We start from the raw sequence: 18,923 nt of genomic DNA, 5'->3' as shown, positions 1-18,923 counted from the left end.
GAGACCGAATTACCACTAATTGGTAGTGCTAAATAAAACTGGACTCAAATAAAAAAAATGTAAACTGACTGACTGTGCAATATAGAGAGGGAAAAAAAATCAATAAAGTGCACAAGTACGAGTCCTTAAATGAGCCCCTGATTGAGTTTGTCGTCGGGGAGTCTGGTGGTGGAGGGGGAGCAGCTGTTCCTGAACCTGGTGGTGCGAGTCTTGTGGCACTGAGACCTCTTTCCTGATGGCAGCAGCGAGGACAGAGTGTATGCTGGGTAGTGAGGGTCTTTGATGATGGCTGCTGCTCTCCGACAGCAGCGTTCCATGTAGATGTCCTGACAGTGGGGAGGGTTTTGCTTGTGATGCCCTGGGCTATGTCCACTACTTTTCGCAGAGCTTTACACTCAGGGGTATTGGTGTCCCCGTACCAGGCCGTGATGCGGCCGGTCAGCGCGCGCTCCACCACACATCTGCAGAAATTTGCCAGGGTTTCCGACGTCATACTGAATCTCCGCAATCTCCTGAGGAAGTAGAGGCGATGACGTGCTTTCTTCACGATGCCATCCTTCAAAATGCACGTGGGTTGTAGGTTAATAGGGGTATTGGGGCAGCACGGGCTTGTGGGCCAGAAGGGCCTGTTGCTGTGTTGCCTGTTTAAATTAAAATTGTTGATAGTGAAAACCTGCAGAGGAGCTGCTACAATTTTACAAATGCCAACAGTTATCAATCACACAAGACTGGAAGCAGCCTTGAATCTTTTCAGAATATGCACCTCTGATGGAAGTGGATGAGCTGTGAGTGGTTCAGCTTTCTGCAGCCAGCTGATGCTAGTCGTCCTGACTGCAACATAATTCTTGTCTAACACTTTAATTTACGGCTTGGTAAACACAGGCAGGTGCCAGCATTAGTCGTGTTTAAGATTTGGAGTACTAATTTTCTCTCAATATTGGAATGCAGAAGAAGAAGAGACTGGTTATTTGCATATCAGTGCTGGTGCACCCCCCTCTCCAAGGAGACTGCCTTGTGGAATTATCCATGGCCCCATCAGTCCGTCTGCTCTGTATACTCCTACCTCTCATCTTTGCTCCCAGTCATCACATTCCTCGCAGTTGCCGCTGTCCTGAGATAAATGCCGAAAATGCACAGTCGGTGAGGCAGCATCTGCGGAGAGAGCAGCAATTAATGTTAGATGGAAGACCATGACGTCCTCTTCTCTCCCTCCTTCCAATGTTTCTCCAGCATCTGTTCCATTTACCTCTTCCCTGTGGGAGTGAGCTCCATCCTCCCTTCACTTCCCCAACAGGTTTATCAACGACTGTCTCATTATAATGGCTTGGCCAATCAGCCCATGTTCCATGTTCCAGGAGGAGGAGGACGGACACCTAAAGTGATCCTCTCTGCTGCTCTAATGGTCCTGTGGATTGCCCTCTGATTCAATGCTCTCGAATCAACATCATTTTGATTACCTGGTCAATATCCCACTGGTGAGGCCAAATTTGGAGCATTAGATGCAATTTTGGTCATCAAATTACAGAAAGGTTATCAATAAGACTGAAAGAGTGCAGAGGAGATTTACAAGGATGTTGCCTGGACTTCAAGAACTGAGTTACAGGGTTAAACAGGTGAGGACTTTATTCCCTGAAGCATAATAGAATGAGGGGAGATTTGTTAGAGGTGTTTAACATTATGAGGGGAATAGACAGAATAAACGTAGACAGGCTTTTTCCACTGAGGGTGGGTGAGATACAAACTAGAGGATGTGGGTTAAGGGTGAAAGGGGAAAGGTTTAGGGGGAACTTCTTCACACAGAGAGTGGTGGGAGTGTGGAATGAGCTTCCAGCTGACATGGTGAAGGCGGACTCAATTTTAACATTTAAGAAGAATGTGGACGGGACGGTATGCAAAACCAAACTGCTGCAGTGACTGGAGTTTACAAAGTCCTGAACCAAATGCAAAAAGCTCTCAGAAATCAAAGTCACTGACTTTGCTCAGTGTTGCCTGGGGTTTGTCACACTCCAGGCAACAACAGAGATGGCAATGGTTCAGTCTTGGCATTGATACTCTCCGGGCCACAGCAGCCTGAGTTTTCAGGACACCCTCCCCCCTCCCTCCCTCCCGACCGTCCCATGTTTTTCCACCCGTGGTGAACGCTTCAGTGCAAAGGCACCGGTTCCTCGTGCTTGCCACCATCTCCACACCCCAGGAGGGTGGCGGTGGAGAACCTCTGACAAGCCCTGAAGCACAGGACCGCCCCCCCTCCCCATTTCCCTGCTGGCCAACCGCACCAAAAATAACTTAAGAGATGATGACGGTCGCCAGCAGCCAAGGTTACCCAGTCACAACACAAATGGGCAACAATGCTGCAGGATAGAGATCGCCTGCCCTCACACCTCGACTCTCAGCTGATCTGTCAGACGCAGATTGCGGCCGACATGGTTTTATAAAGTAGGTTTTGTGGTTTATCTCAGCAGCGGGGAGCTGGGCCACAGACCAGCATTCAGGGCTTGGAAAACAATTCCTATTGAAACTCTTTTGATTAGGTGGGGGGGGGGGGGGGGGCATTGCCGTGGTAACTGCCTTTGAGGTGCAGTTGGGACATGGCCTGAAAAATAATGAGGATTTTTGTGTTGTTCAAATTCAAACCATGAGTTCAGGGAGGCCTCGAGGTCCGAATTTCAATCAGGTTGCTGTGGCTACTGACGTACTTGGTCTGCTTCCTTGGCAACGGTAGCTAACGCAGAGATGGCACTGCGGCATGCCTTTGGAGACAGTACCCTGTAGGCAACAGGAACATGGCTCCGTTCTTCCTGACGGTCAGCTGCTGAGAGCATTTCAGGTGAGAGACAGCAATGTCCCCCTCAGCCAGAACCCTAGAAAACAAGAACATAGAGTGAATGACTTTAGGCCAGGGTTTACTGTGAAGGAGAGAGATACACAAGCATCAGATTCAGCGGTTACATCTTGGTATCGGGTAGGGCTCAGTGGGTAACACTGAGTCAGGGGAGGTGGCTTCCAGAGCAAGGAAATGCAAGCTGGCCCTCAAATGCAGCACTGCCTTGTGTTACAACTTCAAGGTGACGTCCCATCAAATCTCTTGTCAACGCATAATTTAAGGAGCACAGTGGTATTTATTCCTCAATTGATATCGTTAATATGGGTTGCAGGGTCATTATCATGCCCGTAATATCCTGAGCTGTGTCAACTACCTTTTGGAGGGTTTTATGCTCAGGGGTATTGGTGTCCCCATGCAGTTGGCCAGTGGTTTCCACAACATACCTATAGAAATTTGCCAGGGTTTCTGGTGTCATACCAAACTCTGCAAACTCCTGAGGAAGTAGAGGTGCTGACGTGCTTTCTTCACGATGCCATTAGTGTGCTGGGTCCAGGAAAGATCCTCTGAGATGGTGACCCTTGGTTTTTCATCTCTCTAATGGCACCCATCCCAGACAACTATTCCCCACTTCCCCCAGACATGGGACAGCTCAGTCTGACGACTCAGACCGATCCTTCAGGATCGAGGTGGTCTTCCACTGGACCTGTCCAATTGAGTTGGTCCACAGATGCTGGGATCTAGTGCAGCACTCAACAGTGTGGAGGAACGTTGTGATTCTTTGCTCTGGAGAGCTATGAAAACTGGATCATTTGAAGTGCATAAGGTGAGAGATCGAGGCACTGAGGGCTGTGGGGAACCAGCGCAGAGGGGATTAAGCTCAGTCAACCACGATCATTTTGAACGGCGGGATAGGTTTTAGGGGCCGAGTGGCCTCCCTGCTCCTTTTTTCTTTTGATTGTGCAAATTATTAGGTGAAGGAATCCTTTTCTACTTTAACTAAGAGCTGTACATGTTCTTTACAAACACACCAATGCCATCAAACCTTTGGCAGTCAGAACACCAAGGGGTTTGCCCAGTCATTACCGATTCAATACAAGCTACTGACACTTGAACCTTGCACTACCTTTTAATGCTAGGTTCTGTCAAATCAGTACAACGTGGGCTTGGAAAGTCAATTCAAACCTGAAATCAGGACTATTTCAAACCCCTATCATTATCCAACAATGCTCATGTGAGGGAAGAACTGATGGGAGCACACCCAGAGGTAGATCTACCTCAGCTCGGACCAGAGGAGCTGTCACCAGCAGAGATATGTGGTCGATGCTCTATCTCCCCCTATCCTCATCTCACCTCACCCGACTCCCACGCCCATCTCGTCCCACCTGACTCGCACTTCTATCTCACCCCCACCACCGTCTAACCCCACCTAGAATCGATGGAGCACGTACCAGAGCAGTTGTTGTTCCAGCCCTTACTGCAACCACCTGCCCACAGAGGATGGAGGAGAAACAGGATTTATTAACGTAAGGAATTTATGGGAATCCCAAGGAGTTAGGATCAAGCCCAGGAGAAAGACGGCAGTCCATGAATTTATTCCCAGTGGGAAGTGACAGGGTGAGAAGGTGTCTAACATATTTATACAACTTCTTGCTCTACCGGACCTCTGTGGCAGAAAACACAGATGACACTGGATAACAAATGCTTTCAAAAGGTTTGCTTCCTGAAAAAAAATTGGAGATTATGATAGACAACTTGAAGCTGAACACAAAGATAATTTCAGATTTGCAGTATCTCGTAAGAAGTTGGAAAAACATTAAATTAACTTTTATTGAATTTAGCAAGTTTAATCGCACCGTGGTGCTGACACATTGGGTCAGTTCAACCAACCTAAAAATGTTTTGCCGCTGACTTTTGTTTGTACTCAGCATCTGATGCCCCTCGTGTCAGTGTCCAACAATAGTCGGCCTGCACTGATGGATTCCAGTTGCCCAGATACCGCTTTTCCAGGGTTGCAATGTCCTGGTGAAACCTTTCACCAGGTTTGTCACTGACGGCACCAAGATCAGCAGGGAAGGAGTCCAAGAGTGAATGCAGAAATGAATTTTCAATGACATGTTGTACTTCATAGTTCTGTAGGCTTGAAGTAGACTTAAAAAAACAGGAAATCACAAAAATTGGTATGTGATAGAAAGATTTTAAGGTGATCCCATAAAATATAACCAAAAATATTCAGGAAGCAAAATCTTCATGGTTCAGTGATCAGCAGCTGAGACCAAAGGGACCTAATGGACTGAAAACACATGTAGGCCATTCTGCCCTTCAACAAGGTCATGCTGGCCCTTAAACTCAGAATCAGAATTTATTGTTATGACATGTCACGAAATTCATTTCGCGGCAGCATCACCGTGTAAATATTGTTATATACGACATTTAAAGATAAATAAATGAGTGCAAGTAAAGACTAAGTAATGGAGTGTCTGTGGTTCCGTCCATTCAGAAATCTGATGACGGAGGGGAAGAAGCTATTTTTGTATCTTCCATCTAACATCAACTTCTCCCGTTTCTGCTAACCTGCTCTTCTTTCCCTCTCCTTTCCTTCATCTCTCCACAAACCCCCCCCCCCCTTCCCTCTCTATTCACTGAGCCATCCCCCTTCTCCCTGTTTGCTGCTGAGCCCTCCCTCCCTTCTCCACCATTACCTCCTGCCTTTAGGACCGAGCTCCTCCCCCCCCCCACACCTCCCCCTCACCTTTTTATTCGGACACCTGCCCATACCTTAATTACGGGCTCAAGCCCGAAACGTTGGTTATGTATCTTTATCTTTGCTCCACCTTTCGACCTGCCGACTTTCTCCAGTGTTGTGTTTTTAATTGAACCACGGGGTCTGCAGACTTTCCGGTTTTACTTTTGTACCTTCCAGTTATCCTTTAATTACTTTAGAGCTCAAACCTTGATCAAGGACTCAAAATAACACAGCCGCTTCTAAAGACAACAAAAAAAGGTTCAGTGTACCCTGGGGGGTGGGGGGGGGGGGTTCAATCCCAAAGGCCAGCCCATCAAACAACCTTATTACTACTTAACTGGCTGTTTAATCATTGAGGATGATACACTGTGCTGAAAGTAGAGCCACTGTCACACAGATCCTCAGGTTCAATACCAACCTCCAGCACTGCCTTTGTGGAGCTTGCATCCTCTCTGTGACAACCCCCCCCCCCCCCCCCCCCCCCACACACCAACTAGGTTCTCTGGTTTCTGCCCATGTCCCAAAGGCGTGCAGGTCGGTGGATGAAGTAACTGTTGATAATTGTCCTGTGTGGTGTAAAATCTGGAAACGGAGAGTTAGGGTGGTGGGGTGAGCGCAACACTGTTACCTTGCCAGCAACCTGGGTTCAAATCCCACAAGGAATCCGTGTCTGTGTGGGTTTCCTCTCAGCGCTCAATATTATACTGGGTTGTAGGTCAATTGGGTGGGCTCATGGGCCGGAAAGGCCTGTTACCCCATCTCCGGGGTCCCATCCATTTATCAGAAGCCACCAAATGCAACTAACCTTGAGAAGACATTACAACTTCTTCCTCATTGCCAAGGCTGTGCAAGAGATCCCACAATGAATTACAATTAAATGGCTTATTGGCATGTGCGTCAGGATACAGAGGAAAACTTTCTTTTGCGTGCTATCCAGGCAGGTCATTCAATACTTAAGTACGATTGGCAGTGCAAAATGATACAGTCAAACCCCTGGTGCCTGGCAACAATGGGGATGGTAGATTCCAGATGTGAATTTTCTGGTTGCTTGAGATTGCATGTTGCATGAAGTGACGGACTGACTGCAAAGTGGGGGGTGCCAATTAAAAATTTTTGGTTTTTATACCTCTATTTTCTGCAATTTTTTTGCCGGTTGCTTGAGGCTGCCGCTTCCTTGAATTCCGGATAAGGGGGATTTTACTGTAGATGAGTGCTTAGCCACAGGGACAAAGTTTCATTGAAGCACAATAAGGGTGGCATCCTTTTTCCAATGACAGATTCATTCAGTTGCCTGGTGACGGTGAGGAAGTTCTAGCCGCCGGAGGAGGGGTAAGGATGTGCGACCACAGTGGCCTTTTAATACATTGGCTGCTTTCCCAGGGCAGCAGGAAGTACGGCTAAGAGTCACCATAGGGGAGGTTCGGTTCTACGAAGGTCTGAGCTCAGTCGTAACCCTGCAGTTCCTTGCGATTCAAGGTGGGCTTCATTCAAACAGGATTCTCTCTATAAAAAAAAATTGAGGCATGGTAATGGAATTGTTTGTGTGGGTTGCTATTTATGAGATTACAGGTACACCCAACAGCCAATCAAACTTTAAAAAGGAACATAGATAATTATCTGCCTGTGATACCTAATGCAATCCACAATGCTCCACACAATAAAATGGCAACAAAGCTATTTTGAATGCCGAGACAGAAAATTTAGCATGAACTGTCAGAGTAAAGTGAGGGTTCAGGATGATTTAATGATTTAGCTGCATGGCGGAAGGGAGCTTTATATAGAGTTCTATCATTAAATGTTGCTCATTCACATTTAAAGATGCAATCCCTTGGTTCCTTGACTGATTTGATTAATTTGTTGTGGAAATGATGTACAAAACACCCCTTTGAGATTGCAAGTGACGAGAGGAAAAAAAGAGGGGGAGAGACCTCTAGAGTAGTGAATGTTTGGAATTCTCTATCCAGGGAAGTGGTTGAGGCTGCCTCATTAAAGATATTTAAAATTCAGTTAGATAAATTTTTACATGATAGAGGAATTAGGGGATATGGGGAGAAGGCAGGTAGGTGGAGTTAGGTCATAAATTAGATCAGCCATGATCTTAGTGAATGATGGAGCAGGCTCGTTGGGCCGAATGAGGTGATAGAGGAATTAGGGGATATGGGGAGAAGGCAGGTAGGTGGAGTTAGGTGATAAATTAGATCAGCCATGATCTTATTGAATGGCGGAGCAAGCTCGATGGGCCATTTTTGGCCTAGTCCTGTTCCTACTTCCTATGTTCCTATGAGACAGAGGGGGGGGGGGGAGAAAGAGAGAGGGAGGGGGGAGAGAGAGGAGAGGGCAGAGAGAGAGGGAGAAACACATCACAGCAGATTACATAATAGACAGTGTCTGGCAGAGACAGAGGGTGGGGAAGGCAGACACTCAAGAGAGCAGAGAAAGAAATACTAATGCCAATTGACAGTAGGAGCAGATATAAAGGAATCTATTTAAAACACTGGATCAGATCCTAACAGAAATCTCTCCTCCTCTCTGGCTGCTCTGATCTGGATGTAAATTGGATCCTATCTTAGGTGCTAGACATAAATTTTATTTTAAATTTAGACAAACTGCATGGTAACAGGCCATTTTGGCCCAGGGCAGAGCAGCCCAGCTACACCCAAATAGCCTATAACTCCCAGTACTGATTTGAACAGTGGGAGGAAACCAGAGACCCCAGGGAAAACCCACACAGACACGGGAAGAACATACCAACTCCTTACAGAGAGTGCAGGATTCGAACCCAGGTCCGGTCCCGATCGCTGGCGCAGTAAAGGCATTGCGCTCACTGCTACACTGCCCATTTCACTGCTCGTTGATTGGTTAGTCTCTGGAAGGACAGCACATATCAGAACTGCAACCTAACCTTCGGATGCACAGGAGCGTGTGTGTGCACACACAGAGTTCCACACGCACCCCCATACACAACCCCGCCCCCTGCAGCAGACATACCGCACACACACACACACTCACAGAGTCCCCCCATATACACCCCCTACACCTGCCCTCACAAACACCATGCTCACTCACACACAACACACGTACCCCACACTCCTCCACCCTCACACACACTACCCCACATGTGCACACCTGCTCACACTTGCCCTCTCACAGACCACGCACACTCATTCACACACACACAGCATGAACCACCACTCAGATGGCACTGCCTCCCATTGTAACTCTGGATTCCTAATCTTTGCAAAATTTGGAACTAATATCTCCCCACTTCATCTTGCCTCAGCTGTATTATTTCAAACTTTGCTTCAACACCAAAGTATGTTTCAAATATGAATAAAGTGAAAAAAATTAATAACCAAAGGTTTGAATCTGCCACTGTCTGTGTGTACATTCTCACTGTGACCTGCGTGGGCTTTCTCCAGAGGCTCCGGTTTCCTCCCACCCTCTAAAACAGGCACAGTTGGCAGGTTCATTGGGCGCAATGGTTATCGTGGGCTGGAAGGGCTTTCTACCATGTTGTATCCTTTAAAAATCAAACTGCACAAATTCATAAGCTGCAAACCCCTATAATCAATAGTGCTAATCAAATATTGATCACCTCCGATCTTTGCTCTGGCTGGCTGTGCACCATATCTGCACCAATGGGCATTCTCATCTCAAAATCATGTTATAAACCCCCTTCACCGTATTTACGCTTTGCTTAAAACAAACCTCTCTGTATACTTCCAATGAACCTCTACAGTGAGAATGCCGCCACAACTGTCAGGGGCACCAGGAAACACTAATGGCAGCTCTGTCTTATGGCAGGCAGATGGCAATTTTGTGTAACATGACAATAAAGGGATGTTGAATTCATACCAGAGTGTTGAAATAAAGTTTTCTCCCTGCAATGACATCCTCGTGTCACAACTAACCAAAGCTTAGTCACGGCACTTACACACATAATTAGTTGCTTCATGATGAGCTTTGGATCAGGTTTGAGATCTTGGCCTTAGAACATTCTTCTCAGGGGCCAAAGGTTGTGCTTAATGTACGTAAGGTGGGAGTGAAACTTGATCTCCGGCTCAAAAATCTGGAAAGGAATCCATATTTTCCAGGATTTTGTCACTGATCTTGTTTGTCCAGAGGGGAAGCAGAGTGCTGGTCGGAGAGCCTAGGTTGCTGGTCGTGCTTTGTGTTCCAGATATTTTATGCAAGGCCCAATTTCTCACGATATTGCAGCAAAAACGTTAACAACACCCTCGACCTCTGTCCTTCCAGAGGTCACCCTTTAGAGCACACATGTCAAACTCAGGCCCGTGGGCCAAATTTGGCCCGTGATATAATTATATTTGGCCCGCAAGATCATATCAAATATGTATTAGAGCTGGCCCGCTGGCTGCCGCGCCACTATAGCGCATGCACGGCTAATACTATAAATCCCAGAATGCTTTGCAAATGCGTTGGCGCGGGCCCGTCAGCCCGCTAATCGCCCCCACCTCCTCTCTTTACTTACATTACCATCTGCGACCTGTCGCCTAACTCACATGTAATAAACCCCTTACGAAAAATGGCCAAACGAAAGACAGAAAACAGGACCTTTCAAGACAGGTGGGAGGCAAACTCTGACCCCACAGTTTGATGAACTTGTATCGAAAAGAGATGCCAAGTATCTGGTTTAGACCCAGGTGCATCAGAGTAAATCACAGTGGAGCAAGAAAAGCTTGGATTCAAATTTTCTTTGGTTAACTTTGGACTCTTCAAGGTTGAAAGATTGGATTTTCATTGAAGCAAGTTGTTATTTTTTTTGACTTGTTGGCTTGTGAAAAAAAAAATACATTTAAAAGGAGCTTAAAGGCTATGGAGAAATATTATTTATTGAATATTTTATTTCTCATTTGTTAATGCTTCTTCTGGAAAGAGTTTAACCAAAACTATTATTAAACATTTATTTTAATAAGAAAAAGTTTAACATTGCATATGTTGAAAGAAGAGAAAACATGCAGATGTTGTTGAAAATTTTCAATAAATATTTAGTTTGGCCCACGACTTAGTCCAAGTTTTTAATTTTGGCCCTCTGTGAATTTGAGTTTGACACCCCTGCTTTAGAGAATCCGGTCCAGAAGCAAATTCCTCCAATATTTTTGTGTTTTCTGCAGACTTTGTGTTTCACTCTGTTCTTCTTGTAGATCAGTGGTTCTCAACCTTTTTCTTTCCACTCACAGACCACTTTAAGTAATCCCTATGCCATAGGTGCTCTGATTAGTAAGAAATTGCTTAAGGTGGGATGTGAGTGGGAAGGGAAGGTTGGGAACCACTGCTCCAGACCCAATTGTTACTGAAATATTTTGCTTGAGAAAAAAATGTCATTGGCCCATTTCCTTTGGAGTTTTGAAACCGGCCACATAACGAGTCAATGAGGTACAATTAAAACAGTGGTTTTCAAACTATTTCTTACTACCCACATCCCACCTTAAGCAATCCCTCACTAATCACAGGGCACCAATGGCATAGGGATTAATTAAAGTGGTCTGTGAGTGGAAAGGAAAAGGTTGAGAACCACTGCTGTAGATCATCTCCATCCCAATGTGAAACTTGTTGTGGGAAAGGTACAGATTTGGACAAAGCAAGATTAAGAGGGTGGCACAATTAGTGTAGCAGTTAGCATCACACTGTTATAGCACCAGTGACTGAAGTTCGAATCCCACGTTGTTTGTGCGTTCTCCCCGTGTCAGCGTGGGCTTTCCACAGGGGTTCCAGTTTCTTCCCACCATTCAAAACCGTACCCAATACGTTATTGGACTGTTACCGTGATTTATGTCCAAATAAGATGTAAAAAACCCCAAATCAATTAATTAATTAGATTTTTTTAAAGAAATTAAAAATAGGGTTAGTGCGATGACAGTCTTCATTGGGATTTCGTCTGCAGTGGACCACTCGTTGCATGATGACATAAAAGCCATGTGACTGTCCAATTTTTGGATTCCCCATAATTTCACTGATGGACAACCTTACAAACACATTTGTAAGGTCAAAAGGTTTTGCAGTGGATGGAGTTGTTTCTAAATTTTGCTTGGATGAATCGCATAGATCATGCCCATGGCACAGTGTGATGGACAGACTATGGACCACAGTTCTCCAAGGAATTCTTTGGTCCATTGGAATGATTTAGCCAAAGGCCAACTGCAAATACTTTTTAACTCATTTCAGATTTATTGTCAGAGTACGAACATGACATCACATACAATCCTGAGATTCTTTTCCTGCGGGTGAGGCAGAATTACCACTTAATTGGCAGTGCAAAAAATACTGATAAATAAAGAATTCTAAACAAATAAAATGTAAACAAATTGACTGTGTGATACAGAGAAGGAAAATAAAATCAGCAAAGTCCGAGTCCTTCAACGAGCCCCTGATTGAGTTTGTCATTGAGGAGTCTGATGGTGGAGGGGGAGCAGCTGTTCCGGAACCTAGTGCGAGTCTTGTGGCACCGAGACCTCTTTCCTGAGGGCAGCAGCGAGAACGGAGCGGGTGCTGAGTGGTGTGGACCCTTGATGATCGCTGCTCCTATCTGACGGCAGTGTTCCCTGTCGATGTTCTCGATGGTGGTGAGGGTTTTGCCTGTGATGTCCTGGGGCTGTGTCCACGACCTTTTGCAGAGCTTTTTGCTCAGGGGCATGACGCCCTCATACCAGACCGTGATCCTGAAAACTATCACAATTATGGCGCTCGAGACTCCTGGCATTCTCCTCTTGCCAATGAGACAAAAGCTCCCCCTTCACATTACAGGGCTCCACTAACCTATTCATTTCAAAGACTGAAGTACCTTCTAATCATTACTCCTGATCATTCCCAAATAGCTTTCATATTAATTTGAATTGTGCACTTCAAGTAATATACAGTGGGAATTTTGTTTAAACAATTACATTGCTGGCTCATTAAAAAAATAAAGCTCTAATTTAATTACTGACTGTAATCCCTGCATTTGCATTAATTTTATAACCAGTGTTATTCAATATTCATTGTGAAATTACCTGGTCGACGAATAAGTTTCCTTTCTAGGCGAGATGAGGGGGGAATTTAGAAACTGGCTCCAAAGTAATTCCTGGAGTGACAAATCTAAATATAGAACACTCCCATACAGGATTACAAGAAAAATATAGATTTTAAAAAACTTAAACTTGGCTTGTCTAACCCGAGGGGTGACATTTTGATGGTTTACACCAATGCAGACTATTGGTGCTTTTGGAATGGCGTTAGAAGGTCCCACGTATATATCATTCATGAACTTTCTAACCCTTGGAATAACCCACACACAGTGTTTTTGCTCCATTTCTTGATCTTTATTAACAAAATAATTTGTAATCCTTGCAGTGGAAAATATACCAATTAGTTAAGATGTCGCAGTACCATGAACAATATTCATGCTTCCCCTTCTTGTCTCCCCAACATCAAAAAGATAGAAAGCGTCTTTAAAAAAAAACTCTTTACTCTGGACAGCGAAGAACCATGTGTCAACAACTGAGGCTTGTTATTTATCCAGCTATCCGCTGCACTAGGACACCCACCATGTGCCTGGTGGAGATTTCCCAACAACAGGTCAGGTCCAACAGATTCATGAATGAGCTTCTGTCACCAGGAAGGAAAGACATTTGCCATGTCTACCATGGGATGGGAAAGGATCAAGGTTAAAGATCTTGCAATTGTTTCCACAAAAAAAAACTCCCCACCGCACAAAGTTCAGGTTTCAAGAAATTATCGACCATATATACGCGTATAATAGTTGAATTTTGTGGACCATTTTTTAGGGTAAAATGTAGAGGGCTGACTCTTACATGCATATTACTTTTGACTGCAGTAAGTACTGGTGTCGTTAGGGGCATTAGGAACTTGGGTGGGTGGGCAGCTGGAGGGTCGGGAACTTGGAGAGGTGGGCAGGCAGCTGGAACCTGGTGTTGTCCGTGTTCTGGGCATCAGGAGCTCAGATGGGTGGGTGGCCGGGGCCTGGGCAAGAGTTTGTGGCTGGAACGTCGGGAGCTCAGATGGGCGGGCGGCCGGGGCCAATCTTTTACACGGTATAAACTATTATACGTGTATGAATAATTAAAATTCTGCCCAAGTGGAAAAGTGAAGGGATTCGAGACAGATGTTTGTTTAACCTACAATGGACAATGACCTTTCTCCCTGCTGCGGTGAGGAGGTCTGTTAATCCCCAGTTGCCAAGTGCAATCACCAAAAAGCCCGGAACATACCACATGAAGTATCTCATTTCAGCATCCTGCAGAGGCCCTCTCAGTAACCCTTATTCAGCTGCAGAGGAGATGCAGGTTCAACCCACAGAAACTCTAATGCCTGCCGACACCTCAGTGAGCTTTACTGTCCATCATTTCGTGATGCATTTCCTTGTTCGGACCCCTACACTGAACACTGATTCAGCAACAGTGGTCCTTCTATCAGAGCAAAGTATATTGGTCTGACATTTTCCTTACAAAATATTCAAGAAGGGAAAATAAATTTTGCAAGAACGATAAAACCGCACCATGAAGGTGCCAATACACAGGACAGCAAAAGGCTTGAGGGTTGTGAACTCGGCCAGCGCCAACATAGGCTTCAGTCCACTCCATTAAGGACTTCCTTAAGAGGTGACGTCTCTAGAGAAGCAGCCCTCAAGGACCCTCACCACCCAGGACACGGCCACTCTCACTGCTACCAGTGGGGACAGGAATCCGAAGACACATTACAAAAACAACTTCTTCCCCTTCGCCATTATATTCCTGAACAGACGTCACCTCACTTTTTTTCTCTTCTTGCACTAATTATTTCTTTTTAAATATTGGATTTAAGAATGCAATTCATTGCAATTTTGCACCTGTAGCGCATAACACTGCCGCCGCAAAACGACACATTTTGTGGCACAGTCACAACGTTAAAACTGGTCACGATTCAGTTTCTGGACAAAGATCTGATATGATGAATGGAACTCACCGACTCACTAGTAAATCACTGGGTGAGCACATCAAATTGGCTTGAGGAAATTGATGTCTAATTTGCACCATTGGTAGATTAACTGCATGTTAGCAAACAACCACCTGACAGGCAGGGATTACCAGATCTCAGACAGCCTTTTCATCAAAGTCCTTTAAGGGGGCTTCAACTCAATAAAAAGCTATGTCTACTAATTTTGATGAATGAATACCTAATTTTCAGGAGATTTAAAGATGTTTTCCACCTTGTGTTTAGATTTCCAGAACCTGCAGTATTTTGCAATTAGTTTTTGTGTACAATTTTATAGGATTTCTTCAAACAAGAGAAAAACCATACATCAACCAGTGTCCCCCCAGCTTTGTTCGGCAGAGCCTTTCAAAATAATTTGAATACACCGAACAAGCAAACCCCTTCATAGACCTGAACTGGAGCTCAATTCAATGAGAATCCGTTCTCAGAGCTGCTACTCAGCCACCCGCTCGGTCAGAAAGGAAAACGCATCACATTATGAGGTTTCACGAATTCTGCAGACATACCTGTTGCAGCTCAACTCCAGAGAAGAAAAAGCAGTGCAAAGCAGAAATCCCACCTGAGACCTGGTTCTCTGGCTCCCTAGATTTATATGGTAACAATAATTAGGGTGGGGAGCAGTGCACACACGACTCCGATCATGTTGTTTCTTTAAATTATATTAAAACAAATTTGCTATTTCAGCCCACGAGTCCTAATTTAAACTCAATTAATCCACACCCTGGTATGTTTCAAACAGTGAGAGGAAACTGGAGCCCTTGGAGAAAACCCACGCAGTCTTGGGGAGAACATACAAATTTCTTACAGTCAGCGTGGGATTCGAACCCTGGTCCCAATCGCAGGCGCTGTAACAGCGTTGTGCTAACCATGTTGCCATAAACCATAAGAGGTTAATTCTACTCAAGGATGTCAATATTGGGTCATCACGAATAATCTGAAGCTTGAGTCACTTTGCCACTCTCCCCTAATATCCTTGGGCTCATGATCCTTAGCTCTAGAATTCCTACTTTCAACTTCCCCTTCCTCATACATAACCTGGTTCTTTCATAAGGGCTTTGGTCTTCTATCCAGGTATCTCCTTAGGTATGCCTTTTTGATTGTTAATGGATGCATGAAACAACCTGGGGTGTTTCTCTGAATTAAGAGCTGCAGAAGATGCTCCTTGAGGTGAACATCCCTCTCATCCAACAGGTCTGCAGAAAGACTGTTCTCCCAACCCACATCTCACTCTTCTCATCAAACTTATTCTTATTGAAATCTTGGTAGTTGACAAATCATATTTTAAAATCAGGTAACTTTTATCAGGATTCATGGTTCAAGGTTCCTTTTATTGTCTCATATTTTAATACATAAAAATGTATTACACATGATACACTTCCACTTTTTCCTGCTGTCCGGTGAACAAAGAGTTGCCATGGTCGTATCGGAGGATTTGACCTGGAGCTTCGGATGCCAGTAATTTGAACTAGATTCCTTGAGGCTGCAGGAGGTGCTGGAGGTGAATCCACGGACACTCAGCGTCTCCAAAGGTACTCTCTTTTGCTTCTCTATCTTCTATTGTTAGGGGCAATGGTCATGGCAAAATTCCGTTTGCCTTTCTTACCACTGAATCTGCATACAAGTTGACCTTTAGGGAGTCTTGCATGAGGATTCCCAGCCCCCTCTACGCCTGATTTCTTAACTTGTTGCCTGTTTAGAATATAGTCTACACCTTTATTCCTTCCACCAAAGTGCATGATTGCATTTTTGTCGACACTGCACCTCATCTGCTATTTTCTTGACCATTTTCCTCACCTGTCTAAGCCATCCAAATCATGGACATACAAATTGAAAAGAAGTGGTCCCAACACCAAGCCCTGCAGACCACCAGCAGCCAACCAGAAAGACCCCTTTTATCTCCTCTCTCTGCCTCCTACCCGTCAGCCAATCTTTGAACCATGCATGTATCTTGCTGAGCAGCCTCATGTGCATCACCTTGTCAAAGACCTTTTCAAAATCCAGGTAAACAACATTCACCCACTCTCATTTATCTGTCTTCCATGAATTCCAACAGGTTTGTTAGGCAAGATTTCCCCTTCAGGCAACCATGCTGATTTTGACTCATTTTACCATGTGCTTCCAAGTCCACTGAAACCACCACCTTAAGAGATTCTAACATCTTACCAATCACTGATGTCAGGCCTATAATTTCCTATCAGAGAGCTGTGAACTCGGTCTGCGCCATCACGTGCATCAGTCCTTACTCCATCGAGGGCATCTACAAGAGTCTTAAGAAAGTAACCGATAGAAATTGGACACAAATATGTTAAGATAGTATAAAAAACAGAATAAATGTGCAATATAGAATGGTACAATATAATTTTATACATCAGTCATATTTTACACCACAAAAATTGAATAAATTGCATCCAGTCATTTAGAATAAATGTTTCCGATGTAGACAGGATAGAGGTTCTACATGGACGTAGCTGTCCTCCAAAAATGCCCCCAACCCAAAATAAATTAATTCCTATGACCATGGGTAATAAGATCCTGGACACCTGTTGCCAGAAAGGGATCAGGTGTATCGAGGACTGTTATGAGAAGGGGCAGCTCATTTCATTCGAGCAATTAAAAAATCAATTTGACCTATCAAATAAGACCTTCTTCAGCCATCTTCAGTTAAGATCTTTTTTGAAGGACAAGCAAGGCCCCAACGATGGCCCTGCCATTGTGTAATGGCATGGAGGCTCTAATTCAAAAGGGGACCACACCTAAATTCATTTCTGCCATGTCCAAAGCGAGACCCTGAAACTGGGTCTCCATAAATCAAGGCAAAAGATGGGAGTCAGATTTAGGAACAATTCCTGAATGATGGTGGTCTGCCTTTGTTATTAACACCAAATATAGGCTGGTTCAATATAATTTCTTGTACCAGCTATACATTACACCACAAAAAATATGCACACGGTAAAACCAGAAATCCCAGAATTGTGTTTTAGATGTGGTGTAGAGACAGGAACCTTTGTGCATTCAACCTGGCTATGCGCCAAGGTAAGGCCCTTCTGGGTAGAACTGGGGGATATTTTGGAGAAAATTACAGGGGTGAGTATCCACAGGATACAGCGCTGTTCCTTTTGGGAAATATTATGGACGTGAGGGAGACACGACGCTTTTGTTAAGGTGTGGCAGCCATACTTGCGATGCATTTAGGTGCAAGTGCGATTAACAAGGAAACAGTGGACAACAGGTCCATACAATAGGCTCATATAGAGCCTGGGAACGTCAAGAATAAATCAAGAGGCATGGCTGACACCCCTCTCCCCTTTTATCTAAAGTGTATTAACATCATCATCTTCAGTAATTGATAAACCTTTGTTAAGGTTTGGATGGGAGGTGGGGGGAGGAAGGGAAGTGTGGAAATAGGGGCTCAATATAAAGGGGAAGTGGTTCTCGATGACTATAAAATTTAAGTCTGTAGAATTACAAATAAAACTTAAATAAAGAGAAAGCAGCCTCTCTTCTCGAGGACCATGACCACCCAGGCCATGCCCTCTTCACTCTGGGAAAAAGGTGCAGGACAGCTTCTTCCCCTCTGCCGTCAGATTCCTGAATGGACAATGAACCACAGGCTCTACCTCGGTTTCTCTTATTTTTCCACTAACTTATTTATTTTTAAATGTAATTTATACCAATATTTACACTGTGATGCTGGCTCAAAACAAAGTTTGGGACACATCCATGACAATAAATTCTGAGTCTGATTCTTTTTCCTTTCTTCGAGTGGAGTTACATTTAATTTTTTTTAAATGTAGACATACAGCACGGTAACAGGCCATTTCAGTGAATTTCCTGATGCATGTCTCAGTGTGGGGGGGGGGGGGGGGGGGAATAAAGGTTAATGTAGCTGTGCCATGTGGCGTGAAAGCTGCTCCCCACTTTTGCCCTCTTATAGAGCAGAACCTTGGCAGCTATAGATGTGTCAGCCAATGTTATCGGAGCTGATATCTGACCCACACTGTCTGTTTGGAAGCACTCTCCAATCATTCTCAGTTCCCTGTACATTCCCCTCACCGCTCCACAGTGCTTTTCAAGTAATTTTCCAATTTTAAAAGTGAAAACAGAATTGGCTTCCACTATCCTTTCACACACATTCCAGATCACAACTTGCGACTTAGATAAACCAGCTTGCTTCTCTGCCTATTGTCCTAGATCAGTGCCCTCTGCTGCCTTTCTTAAATTTCTCTGTGACCTTCTCTGCTCCAAGAGAAACTTGCATCTCCCACATAATGGTGGTCTCTTAGTCCTGGAACCATTCCAGCAACCTAGTCTGAAGCCTTGATACTCTTCCCACTGTGTGGTGACTAGATTAAGATCCCACATTCT

General features: G+C 44.6%; 1 long non-coding RNA gene across 1 annotated transcript; it reads right to left on the bottom strand.

Annotated features, from left to right (window-relative positions):
* Nucleotides 1-6,399: 6,399 nt before the first annotated feature.
* On the bottom strand, nt 6,400-17,649 carry LOC138746304 (uncharacterized). The gene is made up of 3 exons (XR_011346853.1): nt 16,722-17,649; nt 8,327-8,433; nt 6,400-7,070 (listed from the first exon to the last, which is right to left on the bottom strand). It is a non-coding gene; the product is annotated as an uncharacterized lncRNA (long non-coding RNA).
* Between the last annotated feature and the right edge of the window lie 1,274 nt (nt 17,650-18,923).

This window comes from Narcine bancroftii, chromosome 11 (genome assembly GCF_036971445.1).
Source record: "Narcine bancroftii isolate sNarBan1 chromosome 11, sNarBan1.hap1, whole genome shotgun sequence".
Classification (NCBI taxonomy): domain Eukaryota; kingdom Metazoa; phylum Chordata; class Chondrichthyes; order Torpediniformes; family Narcinidae; genus Narcine; species Narcine bancroftii.
The sequence above is the reverse complement of the archived record's forward strand: the minus strand, read 5'-3'. Positions and strand labels throughout refer to the sequence as shown.